This window comes from Strix aluco, chromosome 17, assembly GCF_031877795.1.
Source record: "Strix aluco isolate bStrAlu1 chromosome 17, bStrAlu1.hap1, whole genome shotgun sequence".
Lineage (NCBI taxonomy): Eukaryota > Metazoa > Chordata > Aves > Strigiformes > Strigidae > Strix > Strix aluco.
The window spans coordinates 10,100,118-10,118,171 of NC_133947.1; the positions used below are offsets into that span (position 1 = coordinate 10,100,118).

The 18,054-nt window shown below is 38.9% G+C and overlaps 1 long non-coding RNA gene across 1 annotated transcript; it reads right to left on the reverse strand.

The window, feature by feature from the left end:
- Positions 1 to 376: 376 nt before the first annotated feature.
- LOC141931102 (uncharacterized) lies at positions 377 to 17,770 on the reverse strand. The gene is made up of 4 exons (XR_012625498.1): positions 17,726 to 17,770; positions 7,823 to 7,895; positions 2,610 to 2,723; positions 377 to 471 (listed from the first exon to the last, which is right to left on the reverse strand). It is a non-coding gene; the product is annotated as an uncharacterized LOC141931102 (long non-coding RNA).
- Positions 17,771 to 18,054: the final 284 nt, after the last annotated feature.

The following is an 18,054-nucleotide window of genomic DNA, read 5'->3' on the forward strand; positions in this document are numbered from 1 at the left end:
CATGAACTAAAGAACTAGATCTCTTTCCCCTCCTCTGCAAAAGAAAAAACAAAAACTAGAGCCAGGAGAATGTATTTCTGCCTTTGATTCCCCCAACTGTGCATCCAAAATTTCCCTTGACCCTGAAACAGAGACAGGTCCTGAGTTTTCCCTCAGAGTATTAAACTCAACTTTTTATGTTCTGACACTTATTCTGAATATCAAAATTGGTTACAACATTTATTATTTCCATGGTGTATGTGTTGCATCAAGAGCACAGCAATCCAGCAGTTAGAATGAGGAGGTTCTGGACAGCCAGCCAGACTTACCTAATCATAAATGCCTCTTGCTTTTGATGATACACTCAGCTTGTCAGTGCTCTCAGCTATCTTTAAAATGGGAACTCTTCATCTTCCTGTCTACCAGGGGCTTACATTTGGGAAGACTTTCCATTCACTGAAAGGATCAACTGAAGAAATTAAATCTGCACACCTGAAAGTGTTCAATAGGTTTCCGTGAAAGAACGGAATAACAGGAGGAGTTAAATCCCTTCATCCATGTCTCTGATCAAGATACTATGATTTGGGCTTCCTTCTCTTTGTAACAATAGAGAGAAACATGTCAAAGGAGAAACTCAAGAACAGTTTTGTTTGTGGCTTCCTGTGTGGTGAAAAATGAATTTCTGTTTTGTCCTATTATTGCATGTTGAGATGTGTTATGTTTTGGTTCTTAACCAAAATCACCCTGTCAAATTCCCTAAGTCCTCAAAGTCTAGTAGCCTGAATATTGTTATGAGGCAAGGACAAGCCTAGTTTTTAACACTGGTTTTTAACAGTGGTTTAATTTCCACTTCACTTTCAAGAAATTTAAAGAGGTGCTACTGGTTCAGCAACTCCTGAACGAGAGACCCATTTCAGCCTTAAAAGAGTTGACACTGGGACAGAAACCAAAGAGAAACAAACTAAGCCAACATGCCATATATAGTAGTAGTAATGGGCTACCCTTCAAGTAATATTTTATGCTGGAGAAAATGACAGGAATCAGAGAATAAGGTAGTTGGTGCATATTTCCCCTCTCACTAACAAGTTATAGAGAGCTGTCTGGTCATGCCTCAAGATTTTGGAGATACTATTCTGTTTCAAAGGCTACTTCTACATAGGAGGAAGAGGAAAATCAGAAAAATAAGGTAAACAGGCATAAGGAATTCAGATTAAGAAACAGAGAGCTCAGATCAGGAAAGGGACACTAGTCTTACAGAGTGCATCCCAAGCCCAATGTTTCTCAACCCACCAAGAGCCCAACATTTTCCACTTGCTTTCTCAGCGTCAGTTTTCATGAAATTCCTGTCCTTTTCCCTGGTGAATTTGACTGGCTTGCTTCCCAGCCTTCTTTCTCCTTTGATCCTAATCACCTGGGCAATCAGCTAGTCACTAGAAAAGGAATTAACTGCTTGCTTATTGGAAATCAATTGAGATGGCTGTGGGTTTTTCATTTTACTGTTCAAGAGAGATGAGGGGCAGGATGTGACTGTGCCAGTACTCTGCCTTAGAGTCTTAATGGCACATTCAATAGCCTGGTCTCATAAGATGTCTTGAGCAAAGAACAAATAACACCAGGGAATCTTCAAAATGAGAACTTATACTAGTACTCCCAGTACTAAGCCTACATGGCTTACATTGAAGTGATATGAAGTCAGATTCTGCTGTCTTAGAACAATAGGGCAAAAGAGTAAGTAGTCCCCGTTCAGAGCAATAGGAACTACTTTTAGAAGGTCTCTGACAACACTTTTTCCTTGTACAGCTGCCAGTAACAGTGGCTCACCCAGGGGCATGCTGCTGCTGCTGCGAGTGCCAAGGGGCACTGCTGACAAACCGTGCAGCGCTTGCTGTCTGCTCTCAGCTCACCAGCTGCTCTGAGCATCTGTAGGGAGACGGCTGCAGCACAACCAGACCAGGACCAGGGCACCCCAGAGACCACCCGCTGCCAAACTTTCCCTGTAGGGAGACTTAGACTTCAAACCTGCCAGGCTAGGGGCTGCCCACCTCCTGCAGGCACAAGTATACAGGAGGAAATTTTGGGAGGAAGACACAGTACTTGTCCTCTTTTCCCAGTGTCCACCTGGGCACTACATCATGCTAGGCAGTTTTTTGCTACAGCTGACATATGGCCTTAATCTTCAGTGTTATTTCCTTTTTTTTTTTTTTTTATTTTATTGTTGTCCTGTGCTCATTAAAAGTCTGGGAATACTCCTCAGTGATTAACTATTTTCATTTTACAGATAACCCTATTAAAATAAATGTCTGTCTGTCTTGTATGGGTTGTTCTGTTTTACACTGACAATTTAACAAATACATCATGATTTCCACCCGTTAAACAGAAAATAACAGTTACCCCAGGTTTATCCATTGGTGTCTACACAGCTTCAATAAAGTATCTTCCCCCCCACCCCATTTCAGGTCATTACATTCACACAGAGAAAGGTGATGTTTGGACAATGTGTTTGCTGCATTGAACAGCTCAGTTTCTATTTTCAGTTCTGTTCGCTTTATCCAAAGGTCTAGTGAATGGCTGACAGCATTTTGAGTCAGTACAAAATACCTTCTCCATGGAGCAAAAAGAAAAAAGATTACCTTTTTGCAGGTTTTCCTTTGCAATTTAAATGATTCCTTGTCAAAACTGTATTTCTGTTGATTTTTCAGTCACGGAAGCTGTGTCCAGTTCTGCCTGTGATTAAGATGGATTCTCTGAGGACCAAAAAGATGAGAAAGGTGAAACTGATAATTGTAAAAATGTAGGCTGAACAGGAAATGTTCCTGAAAGTATTGTTGATAAAATGATATAGACCCTACCTGCAGTGCTGTGTCCAGCTCTGGGGCCCCCCAACATAAGAAGGACACAGACCTGCTCGAGCAGGTCCAGAGGAGGCCACAAAGATGATCAAGGGCCTGGAGCACCTCCCCTGTGAGGACAGGCTGAGAGAGTTGGGGGTGTTCAGCCTGGAGAAGAGAAGGCTCCAGGGAGACCTATAGTGGCCTTCCAGTACTTAAAGGGGGTACAGGAAAAGTGGGGAGGGACTCTTTATCAGGGGGTGTAGGGATAGGATGAGGGGTAATGGTTTTAAACTGAAAGAGGGCAGATTTAGATTAGATAGAAGGAAGAAATTCTTTACCGTGAGGGTGGTGAGACACTGGCACAGGTTGCCCAGAGAAGCTGTGGCTGCCCCATCCCTGGAAAGGTTCAAGGCCAGGTTGGACGGGGCTTTGGGCAACCTGGGCTAGTGGAAGGTGTCTCTGCCCATGGCAGGGAGGTTTGAACTGGGTGATCTTTAAGGTCCCTTCCAACCCAAACCATCCTATGCTTCTATGATAGTACAATCCCTTGGGTGGAGTCCTGATCACCTGGGATTTACAAAGCACACAGTTTGAGTAAGCAAAATTGAGCTATTGAATTAGCTTCAGGAACAAGGGGTAAAACCCATGGGTTATACTAATCAGTATGTTACATGATGGTTATAATAATCTCATTGGGGTTTAAGATCTACTATCAGAAAAATTACTGATAGATTATTGTATTTTTTCTTAATACATCACTTAATAATTGGGTTAAACTCTTTATGGTTACATATGAAAAAGGTAGTCTTTTCCCAAAGGAATTTCCAATCCAAAAGTTTGTCAGGCGGGTGTTGGTATTCTCCCCAGTTTCTAACAAAGAGGCTAGCTAGTACAGACAAGCTAGACAAAAAAAGCCACCAATAAAACCATCCTATAGTTATAAGGCTGTACATTCCAGAACCAAATTCTGAAAAAAATGCTCAGATTCTCTATCCATGTCCAACTTGATTGGAAAGAAAGCAATAAACCTCCTGATCCTTACATTTCTAAACTGACCTAAACCGTTCCCTATCCTATTCCAGTTTGTCTCAATAAAGCTGGCTGTTTGCTTCAGGATACTTTTTCTTCAGCTTACTGTCCTATTGCCAGTAATTAGTTAGCAGCTCTCTGGCTAGGGTGAATAGCAAAGAGTTACAACAATTTTTCCAGTCAACCTGGAGAAGCTGAGCTGCCACTAAACAGGGCTGCTTTTTCTAAGAAGTCAAAGCTCCCTCGTAGCTCTTTAACAATCCCTTCTGGTAGTCATGATTCACCGTTTGAAAAATACTTCTCCATGCCAAAATAATGACTCATTTTGTAAAATGTCAATTAATGCCCTGCAGAGTTTGCAAAAAAACAGGTCTGGTTTTAATGAATTAGGATTAAAATTAGTAATTAATGTTTGAATCAAGTGATTATTTTCTTGATCCTGCTTAAAATTAAATTTGGTTATAAGCACTTTGAAGGCAATGAGCAAGGAATCATTATTATTTAAGCAGCTTTAAATTACTTACATAATTACTTACATGAATGACGTATTTTCATCCTGAGATAATTAAAAATAATTAGTATGGCTTTATCACAGTTTTAATGTGCAAAAATCAAATTCATGTTATTAGTGGTGCTTGAATACTTGCTTTTTTGGATGGAATTTATCTGCAAATTATTGCATGAAAGTTAATGAAGCTATCACATGAATGCATTGCTCGGAAAGAGTGATTTGGAAAGGATGCATCATCTCTCTGATGAACTCAGCTCTATTTTATTTTTCAGGGGGTTTTATTAAAGTTTTCTGATATAATAAGCAATTTTATAGCTAGTACAATACATAGTGTGTCTTGCTGCAAGAAATAACAAACCTTGGGCTTTATTTCTTTTGCCTACTCTGGCTTAAATCAAACGTAGATTCCATAAATTCAGTGGAATCACAATGCTACAGAGTGTATATAACCCAACCCCAGCAACGACTGACAGGTTTGAGTGTATAACTCAAACTCAACAAAAGTTTCTAACTTTTTGAAGTGTGGACTAAACATTCACCTAATTCTTTCCTATCTATATACTATTGCACAAATTATCATGCATTCTCTTACTAACAGCATATCATCAGTTCAACTATCCAAGAGACTTTGCTTAAATAGGAAGGCAAGATTAGGAAAATAGTTGAAGTATTTTTACCTTTTAAAGACATCTAACTTTAAAAGGCAATTTAATTCCCTTTTAAAGCAGTTTAACAGATGGAGATAAAAAAGAGAAGCCAGTATAGTGTCATTAGCCAGAAGTGCTTTATGGACCACATTTATTAATATTTCTCATTAGAGAATTACACTAGGGTTTTGAGATGCAGTCTAGACCATGGCTGTGGTTCCCTTATTTTTTAAAGAGGAGATAATTACAAAGTTCAGAACAGAAGTTTGCCAGTTGCTCAGGATCTTTGGGGTTTTCACACCTACTTATAATAAACAATCCTTATTTACCACCATATTCCTCTAGTTTCAGTGGTTAGTGAGTGCCTCAGCTGAATCTTTTGCCACCAGCTAGTCAACATAGGGCTATATTTACTGGTGATCTCATATTTCATCTTCCGTTACACATCCTCTTGACCACACCACTCTTACCAAAGATGCTGCTGTTATGCCTACCTTTGACATTTTGCTGCAGTGGAATAAACATTTTCCTTCCTGCTCACTAAGGGTATTATCTATAATAGCAGACCTAGGAGTGCCTCCCAGCTCCTAGTCTGTGTGATTGCCAGCGCTGGGTTGAGATCAAGCACTTGTTCTATCTCCTCCTCCTCTGACTGCAGTTTCTGACTAGCTTGCAATAATATTGTATTTATGTCCACAGCATCCCTATAAAGTAGGAAGCACTATTTCCCCACTGTACAGATGGGTAATGAGAACAAGATCTGAGACATTTAATTTTAACTGAAATGACTGCATTAAAAGTTGTTGAAAGACAAGAAACAAATGGTAGTTTTCACACAGGATGGGTGTGATCAGCACTACATTTCTCAAATCTGTCTTGGCAACTGCCAGGATGTTCACCAATGATTTGAAAAAAAGGGCTAAATAATCTTGTGAGAATTATTCAAATTATAAAATGTAATTTAGGATAACAAAATCCAAAGGCACTAATAGGAAAGAGCTGCAGAAGAATGTTGAGGTAGTGAATGGCTGAAGTGATTAAATGGCAACTGAAATTCAATATCAGTAACTGCAGAGTATTAGTCACATGAATAAATAATTAGGCATAGGATGTACAAAGTCAAATTTTAAATTTGATACCCAAGCTTTGGAAAATATTTCAGAATATTTGTGGACCATTCCCTGGAAACATTAGTTCAGAGTTCTGTGGCAATCAACAGAACTAGAGCAATAGATTTATTAGGAAAGGAAATGAAACCATAGCAGAAAACCTTATTAATTCCATGGTGCCCCTGAGTCTTAAACAGCACAAGAATTGTTATTATGGTTTAGGCCTCCAAAGAGTTTTGAAGACCTTTGAGAATCTGCATGCCAGCAATATGACTGGTGTCATACAAGAAGTTTCTTTTGCAGCATAGAAATAACTCAGTTTCATAGGAACCTAGGCTTCCTCTGACCACTGAACCATCCTTTACATTCAGCGAGTGTTCCTCCTGCCCTTCCTCTCTGTATATACTCCAGAAAGCTTCTTGTTGAGAAGCTCTGGCCTTCTGCCATCAAGTTTGGGGGTTCTTCCCCATTAAAAAATGTCAGAAAAACTGTTTAGAATCTGGCATAACTTGATAGTTAAGACTGTGATGTGTCTGGTCTCAAAGTGATGAAAAAAAGCCATAGGTAACCACATATTTTTGGCTTCATTCCTCATTACTAGATAAGTTTTAGTCATAGATACTCATAAAATACATTAAATCTCATGGAAATATCCATATTTAGCAGCAGTAAGTAAATACTCTGCTGGTTTCAATGGCCTTTTTCAGACAGAAAAGCAGGCAGGGGAAAAGACTTTATGATAAGTAGCCATGACTTACAAAACCACAGTCCCACTTAGTATGTCTCTTTATGGTAAAGGTTCCAAGAAACTCCCCAATTTCCAATTAGAAGTGGAATTAAAACTACAACTTCAGCATACCTTTGCATTAGCAATCCATAGCAACTACAGAGGCTGTGCATTTACTGGGTGATAAATAGCCTTATCCCTCTTAAATATAGAGAAGGTAAATTGCCATGTTAAGGTAGCAAAGGAAATAATAAGATTCACCTCTTCCTCGGTCTGAAACTTCTTCTGCTGTGCCAAGTCACCTTGTTTATGGCTTCCAGAAAGTTGCTGGTGATCAGTACACAGTCTGTGCAGGCTTTTTCTTCTCCCAAAAGAGCCAAATACTAACTAACCATTAAAGTTGTGTAAGTTTTTATCACAGTTGAAAATATACCTCTGGATTGATGTTCAAGGAAAGTCATGAAAGGACACGTGCGTTCTTCCAATTTAATGCTGTATTAGATGTGAATCTGAAATTTGCATTATCAGATTTTGAAAAATGGCATGGGGGAGGAATTAAAACTAAAAAAACCTGTTAAGCAAAGAAATTTCTAGTATCTCTTTACAGTTATGCTGTCTATATCTAAAGCTGAAAGGAGGCTGCATTAAGAATACTAGGCTAGATTTCAATGCTGCCTGGAGTAGTTGGATCCCCTAAAGAGAGAAAAGGAGTAAATATTCAGTTAGCTCCACTGGGATAAATTGGCTATTTTTGCCAGTAGGACACTTCAAAAGAGTAATACATATAGCTATATGCACCCACACACATGAAATAACGAGTTTTCCAAAACAGATACATATAGAACTCAACTTTTCTGTGCAGAAAGATTCAACAGACCCTGTAATGACAAAGCAGGTGAGTTAGCTGTAACTGCCTTAAACTGGTCCTCCCGGTGGTATTCTTTACTGCAGTTGAATGACACTCAAACAGATGTGAAATTGTTTCTTACCTCTGAAAGCCAGAGGAAATGAAGGGAATCTCTTCTAGTCTCTCTCTCTCCAAACGAATTTTCCCACTTATTACTACGAGTAAGAAGCAGACATGCCAGCAGTCACAGGAAATTGTTTTCGGAAAGCAATTTTTGATCGATACAATTGAATGATCACTATTAAGGGTGATTATTAAAAATGAATTTCACTGCTCATATCTTTTTGCACATTATGTCATTCACGTGATTTGTTGTTTAATATCACTCCAGTTATATTACTTTTTTTCCCCCTTGCTCATCTGGAGAAACCACAGATGATGGACTGCTATAGAGACTCCCCATAACTACCTTCAAACATGTTCAGCCTCACTAGATTTAGGCAGACCAGCCCATAAAAATCTTCAAACATACTGAGAGGTTCCATGTGTGTCCCAAAGCCAATATACGCAGCAAACTGCAATCTGTGTAAAACTGCAAAATCCCTCAAAATAGATTTAAGACAGCAAAACCTTCTACTCCCACTCCTTCCACATTATTGCAACAGTATGACTTGAATGCATTCGGACTAGTATCACCAATAATGGAAGTTGATGCCAGTAGGTGCTGAAATGTAATGTCTTTTCCATACACTCCAATTACATTAAAGTGGCAGAGGTTTGGATTCTCAAACTATTCAGTTATTGATTGGCCTTTAGATAGAGAGCATTTGTTTTCAGTTTCTCACTTTAACCCTGTGTTCCACTAAACTCACTACAGTTAGCACTCAGAATAAATTGCATTTTGGAAGATTAAGTCAGATGGTAAGGCTGAGTGCACAATCTATCCTCTCTCTTGCCAATCACTTATGGTTCATCAACTCTTGCAATAAAAAATGAGAAAGGTAAAAGTCTCAGCAAGAGCGGGGTTAAAAGGAGATGTTATAATCACCTGACCTTCCTCCCCCCTCCCCCCTTTCCACAAAACAGCAAAGAGCATGGGACTGCCAAAGGGAAGACCGAGACATTCTTTCATTTCCTGATTGAAAATACCATAAGGGATGATTGCTTCACAAAACCATGTCAGGATGCTGTTTTTCCCATTTAAGCCAGCTTCCTCATAGGAAGAATGATCATTTGATATTAAAATTAAAATCACTGCTAAAGGATCATTAGCTAATCCTACAGGTGAATCTCATCAACAGCATCTAAAAAGCTTTTGGCTAATTCTTTTTAAAATGTGTCTCCACTGAAAGCAGTGAAAGTATAGTCAGTACAAGGGGCAGGAGAATTGGTTCCCTGCATTCAGATCACCCTGTATACAGCTGTTTCAGTCCTGCAGTGCATGCTATGGTATGATTTAATATGGGATGCTGTGCAACAAAGATGAAAATATGCCAGATTGTAAAATAGTAAATTCCTTCTTTCTATTTATAGTTTCTTCACAATCTTCTATCTTATATGGGAGAGATTTAAAAAAAACCCCAACTGTCTTTGCAGAACCACAAACCATCATCACTTTATACATATGACAGTGAGAAGAGATAGGCTGGCATCTGCCCATGTGATTGACATGTCCTGCAACACTGAAATCGTTAGCTATTGTTTTCTTTCCCTAGAAAAAACTTCTACAGAAACCAACAGGTTTCTGTTCATTTAATTTAGTTCCCTGAAAAATCCCTTCCTTTGATTCTAGATGCTTCTTGGCAAAGCAGTTAATGTATGCTTAAATGTAAGGTCAGATGGGTTGGTTGCCTAAGAGCAAGGGTACACAGTGTACATGGAGAGCCACTGCTGCAGCCAAAAAGAAGAGGTCCAGCTGCACAGTTCTAGCCCCGTCCTGTGCTGGTTTTGGACTGACTTTTCTGTGAGCTGATTCAACTTGCTAACTCAGCATAAATCTATTCATTCTTTCGCTGGTGTGTTTCCTGCTCAGTTAGCAAGCTGAATCAGCTCACAGCAAGGTTCAATGAATCAGTGCAAGGTGACGGAGGAAAGCATGGAGTGAGGCATGGGGGAAGCAGGCTGTCCTCCTGTCAGTAGAAATGAGCTGTTGTACTGCCTTCTCCATGTCAGGTAACTTCACTCTGAGGTACTTTAGGAAAATCTAGTATTCACGTCTCTGAAACTCTGGACACAGACGTACCTAAGAAAAGATTTTCCTGGTGGCCAGTTGAGGGGTGTAGCCATAGACACTATAACTACCATGAAGAAGGCTGCCGGCAGCTAAGGGTCTATTGCTAGGGGCTTACTGTTGCCACCCTGCTGCAGCTCAGGGCCCTACATCTGAACAAACAGCTCATGCCAGCACAACCCACCTACTTTATCTCACTTTATCCCACCATTGAATGCTGTGTGGTAAACTTGGGCTGACTTTGTGATAAAACGCACCATGAGCAGATGGCTAACCTACCCTGTCAAGCCTGTTCGTGCCTCCACCAAAGGCATAGCGAAAACTGTCTGGTAACATCCAGCATCTTTTGCATAGTGATCATGGCCTTCAGTTTTAAACCTTGGGAGGGAAAGCTGAAGGGAGATGAGGAGGTTCAGCTAAGTGAAGGACCTTGTGAAAAGATAGTAACAATAATGATTTCTTTTTCAGTAGGAAGGACCACTGTGGAGCCTACTATACCCAATGGCCCTGTACTGTTTAGAGATTTAAAAAAGTGTAGTCTTGATGGTAAACCTGAGGGATGAAAACCATTAGGATTAAAACCATTGCTGTCTTCACTGGTTTCATCCTTTGACCAACAGAAAAGCAGGATGCTGTAGAAGAGAACTGGAAAAAAAATGCAATCTTTCACTGACTCCCAGCTCAGCAAGTTTGGCAAGTGTTTTTTTGAAGTGAGTTTAAAGATCAGTTACCAGGTTAGAAGTGAAATCTTTTTCAATTTCTATCATTGATGAGGTCCAGAGAGAATTGCTTTGTTCGTAGCACCACATCAGATCAGAATGCATCTTCAGATGCTGTCAGTGAACCAGAAAACATCAAGAGGATTTCACAGGGGGAAAGAATAATCTTATGAATCTCTGAAATGAGTGCCCTGCTGGTCTGCTGAATGTGGGCAAAATCCATGATTAAATCTGCTACCATTCCTGCTTTGCTCTCTGCTGTTGTCAGGCTTTATATCAAAGACAGGTCAAAATCTTAATCTGCATTCATCTTGTATATCTACTGAAGATAATTAAAAAAACCCCAAAACTTACAGGGATCAGGTTTGATTTCTTCTAAATTATTTCCTGGTGATTGGCTTTTTACAATGATCTGTTCTGCTGCATTTGTTTTTTCCTGCACTATGGAACATTTGGCTAATACACGTGATACAAACATGTGCATCTTCAGGGCATAACAAAATGCTCTGAGATCATTTATTTACTAGAAACAGTTAATGGGATGAGCAGAGGCCTACTGAGTATGAGAAAGAATGCCATAAATTACTCTCTGCTCTTTAAGAAGTAAGAACATAAAAACGATTAGACACAAAGTCCTTTATCCTGAAAAATCACACAGACTAGATGGTGGGGAATAAAAGACTATTGCACTTCATTGTAAATATGAATGGAAACTATGAATAATGAAAAATAAGATTAAATGCTGCTCCTAGTCTTGTTGAGAAGACATGTCAACTTCTGGACAAATTTTTTCTTGCACGCAGAGTCGATTGAGAGCTGTGGAATTAGAGCACAGGAAGGATCTGAACAAGCACAGTGATTCTAAATGTTAAGTCCAATGCTGTGCATGGCTGCAGGCCTCTGGTCTCGTTCTTTAAGGATTCTTTTCTTGTAAAACACAAGCCAAACTCTGAAAATGCAGTAATGGTGCTTTGCAGATTTGCCTCCTTACTTAGTCTTTTCCAGACACCACAATATACAATGCACACTAACATTTAGAAGACCAACATTTATACTTCACTAGCTGGCAGATTCACTCTGAAGGCAGCTATACTTAAGTGTTTTTTTAAAATTACTTATGCCTAGGAACTCAGAGGTCTCAATGAAGGCAAGGTATTGGAAGATAAAAAATTAGGAGATGATCATTCCAAACTGATATTTGGATAAATAAATATTTAAGCTGGTTTACATATCAGCCAGAATTTTCTGATGAAGAAAGATCACAGAAGAGGTAATCATACCAAAGATTAGATTCTTAGGGGAAACATAAATGCCTTATAGAAATGATTGCTCCTATTAAATGAATGGCAATAGTTTTGTCCCCTTTCACGTGAAGTCGCAAGAATATTATTTAAACAGTAAAGAAAACAAACATAAGGCATTTACTGGCAATATATGACTAGTTAAGAGGAACTGATGCCATTCAGCTGTGCCTTTAGCCATTCACCTGAACTGATTTTTAAGCTCTTGAATGGACTGTGCTGAAACGATCTCTTCAGGAAGCAGAAATAAAAGTACAGGCACAAGTTACATTGATTTGTGACACAAAGGGGTATTGTTGATCTGTAAGGGGTATTGTTGAAGAAGTCTAAGACATTGTGTAATGAAAGAATGCTTAAATTGTCCTCCTTTTATAGCACACATAATTGACTTGTCTCCACTCACATATTACACCAATGATGGAACCATGTACAAATCTCAGACTAGTCAGGACCCATTGGACCAGGCTGCCGACCTACGATGCGTTAAGTGTTCCCTTTTTCTCTGAATGGTCAGATAAATAAATGGTATAATTATCATACCAGAATGACCTGCACCAAATCCATGGGGATCCTCACTGAAAATCTCTGCTTCCAGGGAGTGGGGTGGTTGTACAGCTCACAAGTTGGTGGAGGTGTTTTATTATTCCCTGGTGCTTGACCAGAAGATGGCGGTAATTCCCTTTGCATAAATGAGAAAGCTCAAAAAAGATACTCAGAAATGCAGCCAAGGCGTTTAGGGGAGGGGGAAGAAATTCCGAAAACAGCCTGCTAGAGCTAAGTGAATAAAATTATATTGCAGATAACAGAAGGAATATAGCTAAGCTCTTTTTCTTGTTCCTGTGACTATTTTTACTATTTCTCTGGTGTCTAAAAGAAAGACAAATTATTGGAAAGATATACAGCTCCCAGAGCTTCCAGTTAGGTATTATTTTTAGCACTAATCACATCTGCATATTGCAGAAAGAACAACACATTTCTAGCTGGCATTCAGCAGCTGTATGTTAATGTTATTTGTGAAAATATGCTCAAAAGCTTGTATATTAGAAAGATCTTAATATGCAGAAGAGACCACCTTTCCCAGCAGGCATCTCCACAGTGAAATGCACAATATTCTTGTAGCAGTGCTGTGGCTCTAACCATGCAGCTTAGCAGCACTCCTCCATGCTATTGCCCCTTTGTGTTTTATACCTCTTCCTCCCTTGAAACTTTATAGATAGATCTCATCAATTATTGTGCTATCCTTAGGGCATATCTTGGGTATGTTCTGTAAATCCTCTTCTGCCTCAGTCTCAGCCAAACCCTTCACCCTACTCGCATCACTCCTGAACTTGCCTTCTGAAAGAAGCACTAGGAATTGTGTGCCTATGCATGAAACTCTTACTCTCTGACCTGAAAAATGCATATGCACAAAAAATTAATTTCCCTCATTTTCCTCAAGTTCTATAAATATTCTACAGAGGGAATATCCAGGCAGGACTGCTGAAAGATATAGTTTGGTGTGGCTATTAAAGGGTGCTAATGATAACCACATTTCAAAATCATATTTATTCTGGAAATACAAGAGTTATAAATTTATTAAGTTACCATGACATATCCATGTGTGGTATAATTGATACTGCCCCATTAATCTCAATCCAAAAGATAAATGCTGATTTTTACGAACCGAGAATCTGGCAGACTGGAGGAATATAACAGTTCCCCTTTGTCCACTCAAAAGAGTTAACATTTCAAAAGTAATGATGGACATTCCTGGCAAACTGCTCACAGAAGCTCCCATGAGAGACATTTTTTACATTAAGTATTCATTACATCATTACAAATATACACCACCAATTAGTCAACAACAGTATGTCAATGTAAGAAAAGGCAAGGGTCTTCCTGTAAATTATGTTTTGTGGATTTTAAAAGACTTCTGCAGGACAGATTATGTAAATAAGGGCTGTTGAATTAGGATCTTCTCTGAGTCTTTCTTATTTTACTTTCTGTAGGTATGAGTGATGATTTCAGTGGTCTGTTTGAGCCATGTAACTCTGCTGTCATCTGCATCTCATAGAAAAAATATTTATCTCTGCTTTGTCAGTCTAAACTCCTTCTACTACCAAGACATAACTTCTCAAGTTGTCTTTTTGCAGGCTGGCATTAGTTACTTCCATATCACCCTATCCTCCATCCCCCAGACATATAAATTTCATCCTCTTCAAGGTTATATTGTCCTCCAGGCTTACACTGAAGCACTGTGGATGGCACACCCTAAGTTCAATAGCTTTATGCTGGATCGCACTATGGTATTTTGCAAGTAAAGTGAGCATACTCTGTGTGTGCTTCAAGCAAGCTGGCTAAAGACTTTTTAAGCCAAGAAGGTGAAAATTCACATTAGCACAGCCTGGAGCATTGTGGAGTAAATTCACATCAGCCAGAGGGTGGAGGACAGGTATTGCCTTTCTAGCAATAATTCTTGTGCATCTACAAAAACCAGTCCAGTTTTAGCTAGTTGTGGATGCAACAAGTCTCCACTTAGGATCTCTCTTTATCTTAAGGGGCAATGAAGTTCTCTGTGATGGCCACAGTTCAGCCCTGTCCGGAGAGACTGTCAGTGCCTTCAAATGAGTTAACAATAAGTGGTACTGAAAGGTTTTTAGAGGTTTTTAACTTTTGAATTATTCCATTGGCTTTGAAAAGATTGCACTTGCATTTGGGTAGCTATTGCAATCTGTCATTAGGGAGAACAGCAACTTCTATTTCAGCCATTATATATAAATTAAACAAAGCCTTTAGTCTCTCAATGAACTGAAGATATACATCAACACTGGGTACCTCAGTGTATGTCACCTAGATGGAAGAACACTGCCATGGCGTAAATGAAAACAACATGGAGGAGGTTAGCATTATCTCTCCATCAGACTTTTATCATAGTGTCTTATAACAATCCAAGGACAGAAATGGCAGGCTTTGTATTAATATTTATCTGCTTTATAGTGTATTATCATATGCACATTAAAAAGTGTTACTGTACTATTACTAATTACTGCACTATTTGATTAAGATAAAGAGTGAAGACTTTTCTCCCATTAGCCAGTATTTATTCACACAGTTTGCTTTTAGGAAGTTTTTTTAAACACTTTTTACGTTCTTTCCTATAGCTTCACTGTCAGTATTATATACTGATTATACAACTGTATTATATTATTGATTATACATTGGTTTAGATTTACTATCTCTTCACATTTACTGTTAAAAACACCAAGTTCTTTCCTTTTGTCTAATCAAAACAAACTGTGATTTAAATTGTGCTCCAGGCCTGTCATTTTCCAGTAATTTGTAATCTATTCCCTAATTAACAAGCATAATCCTCCTTTTTAATTTGTCCTTTACAAAAGCTAAGCCTTTGCAATTTTGGCCAGATACTTGCTGTCCACTTCCTTGATCCTAGTCAGAAATCATATTTACAGAAACTATATATTCTTAAAAGTTTAAGGCAAAGAAAACCAAACCCCATTAGGGTCAGTGATTCCATTTCAAACTTAGGGTCAGGACAGACAGCCTCGAAAACTACTCAGTGTGTCATCCAGTAAAATGATATCTGCTTCAATTCACTTGAAAGTTACGGCTCCAAGAGTACAATAGAATACAAAGTTCCCCACATCTGGAAATCAGAATCATGCTCACACTCAACATCAATTTCCTTCCACCCTAACTTTCAGCTAACGTCATTCCAACCTAAGCACTGGCATCAGCAGATGTGTCCCTTCACTTAACCATTGCAACTTTTTCCAAATGGCCTCTAATCTTGTTGGTTGTCAAGCTGCAGGATAAAAAAATATCTGTCAATAAACATAGCTTCAGCTTCCTAAATCCCTCCATAATTCTCGTTCCAGTCAATGTCAGAGTAATTGCAGTTTCATATGATCAATGTCCTAGCCCAAGTACAGTCCTCCATCTGCATAAATATTTCCTGATCTGTCTTTTCACCTAGCCCTGGGAGATCAGTAATTGTTTTCTATTATAATTGTTTTAACATTTCAGTCTTTAGCCTCAAGTTCAAGGTGTCTGAGTTGCCATCCATATGAATGTTATTTGGTTTTCAGAATAACGTCCTTCCTCATTTATACTGTCATATCTCCTTCTCCTTTCTCAGTGAGAATTGCCTGTCCTTAAACTCTGTATCTGGGTAATGTAATATTACAGCCTATTTCCTGAACTGGCCACGTTTCAGTTACTCCTATTACACCAGATTTGTCTTTAAGCAGCAGATGTCCTTGCTCTTCCAATCTTGTTTTCTGTTCCCCCTGTCATCCCCCCCCCGCCTCACCATGCCCTCCAGCACATGAAGTATTCACCTGCTAAACAATAAACAGAAGCTAGTCTGCCTCACTCAAGCATTTTTCATACCTGTCTAAATGGAAGAAGGGGTGGTTGTGAAGTTAGTATCTCTGCGAAATAGAAATCTACGATCTTATATCAGATAGGGATTAGCCCCGGTTTCAACAACAGGAGGTTGTCAGTAAAACCCTCTAACATAGACAAGGCAAAACAGTGTTATGCAGGAAGAGCTTTCCCATATTTGTAGATCATGTGAGCTCCTAGAAAGTCAACTAACTTTTCCCAACTAGAGGGAGGCCCATGTATCCATTGTAAAAAAGCATCTGTATCAGTTTCTGGTCACCAGTTGCTAAAAGCTACAACAAACATCAATGCACTTGTGACAAGACAGGTCCAAAACTCATAGATGTCTGTGGAGGTTTTCACGTCACTTGAGCGTTTCTGGATCTCAAAGTCAGGCTCTTTGTCATACAGCTCACAACATAGGTTTTGCCATTTATTTCCACAGATATGTCTGCATTAGCAAGAAGACCATAATATGTCCTTCCTTTGTCCTTAGGCTGGAACAATTACAGTCCATCTGTCACTCCGCCTTTTACTCTCAAGGGGATAGGCATGTAGTCTTATATTTTTCTGTTTTACATCTCCAGGAACCCTGACTGTACTAGTGTTACAACTGTAAACACCAGAGGCCTTTCCCCCTGCTCTAGGGAAATACAGCTTTACACCCAAGCTCATCAATGTTAGTCATAAAAATGGCATAAGTTTTTCCAGCTCACACACTCACTGCACATTTTATTTCATTTTTATTTTACTTGAATACATGTATTGCATATGCATTAAGCAGGCTATGCCAGAAGCATCATTCCAGAAACATATTTAACTCGACAGCCTGCTCAAGTGGAACAGCAGTGCTACTCATTACATATTGGACTGAAAGTCCTACCAGAGCGGAGACTTCCAACGGAAGCTTTCCTTCCCCTCTCTGACCTAACAAGAACAGAGGGATTGCTAATCTCTGCCTCAGTTCTGAGCACCACATCACCATGTTAGATTTAAAGTGGATGTAGTCAGGATACGACAACCCAGATAAAGGAAAATTTGTTTCTCAGAATATGCAAATAGGAGTAAAATTATAATCTGTTGTCTGCGAGTTCAATAAAAACAAACCAAGTTGTCTGTATTTGCTCTCACTAACATTACTTTCTGAGATATCATGGGTTAAGTTTAAATTTCTGATCTAACTACATTCAAATTACAGAGCAATGACATGTATGAATTTGCCCTTCTGTAATTTCTTTCATATGAAAACTACATTTTGTCTCCATTTTCTTGCATGTAAAAAAAAAAGAGAACATTTGGCATTTTAAGTGCCTACAAATGAGTTGAAAGGATGCCAAAAAAATACATGTTAGAAGCGTGATTAACGTTATGTACCTGAAACACGTGAAGTATCAGTGGCGTGAGGTACTTACCAAAAAAGCACTAGAGGGTTTTCATTGTGGCATCTCTGATGGAACAATAAAATATCTTGAAGCCCTGAGAAAACAGTCAGGTGCGTGACCACTTAGTAACTTGAATTCAAGTACAAGTAAAAAAGAATATTATTAGAAATAATTTTTTCTCTTCTTTTCACAAGTCTAACCAATTTCTAGGGCTGAAAAGGAGCATAAATTAGCAAGGTCACAGATACTGTGAATATAAAAGGTCTAACTTGTATTAGCTCTTCTATACTCTATAAATGGTAGTTAAATGATCCTCCCAGTTCTCAGGATTAATAACTAGCCCAATTTTACAAGTGGAA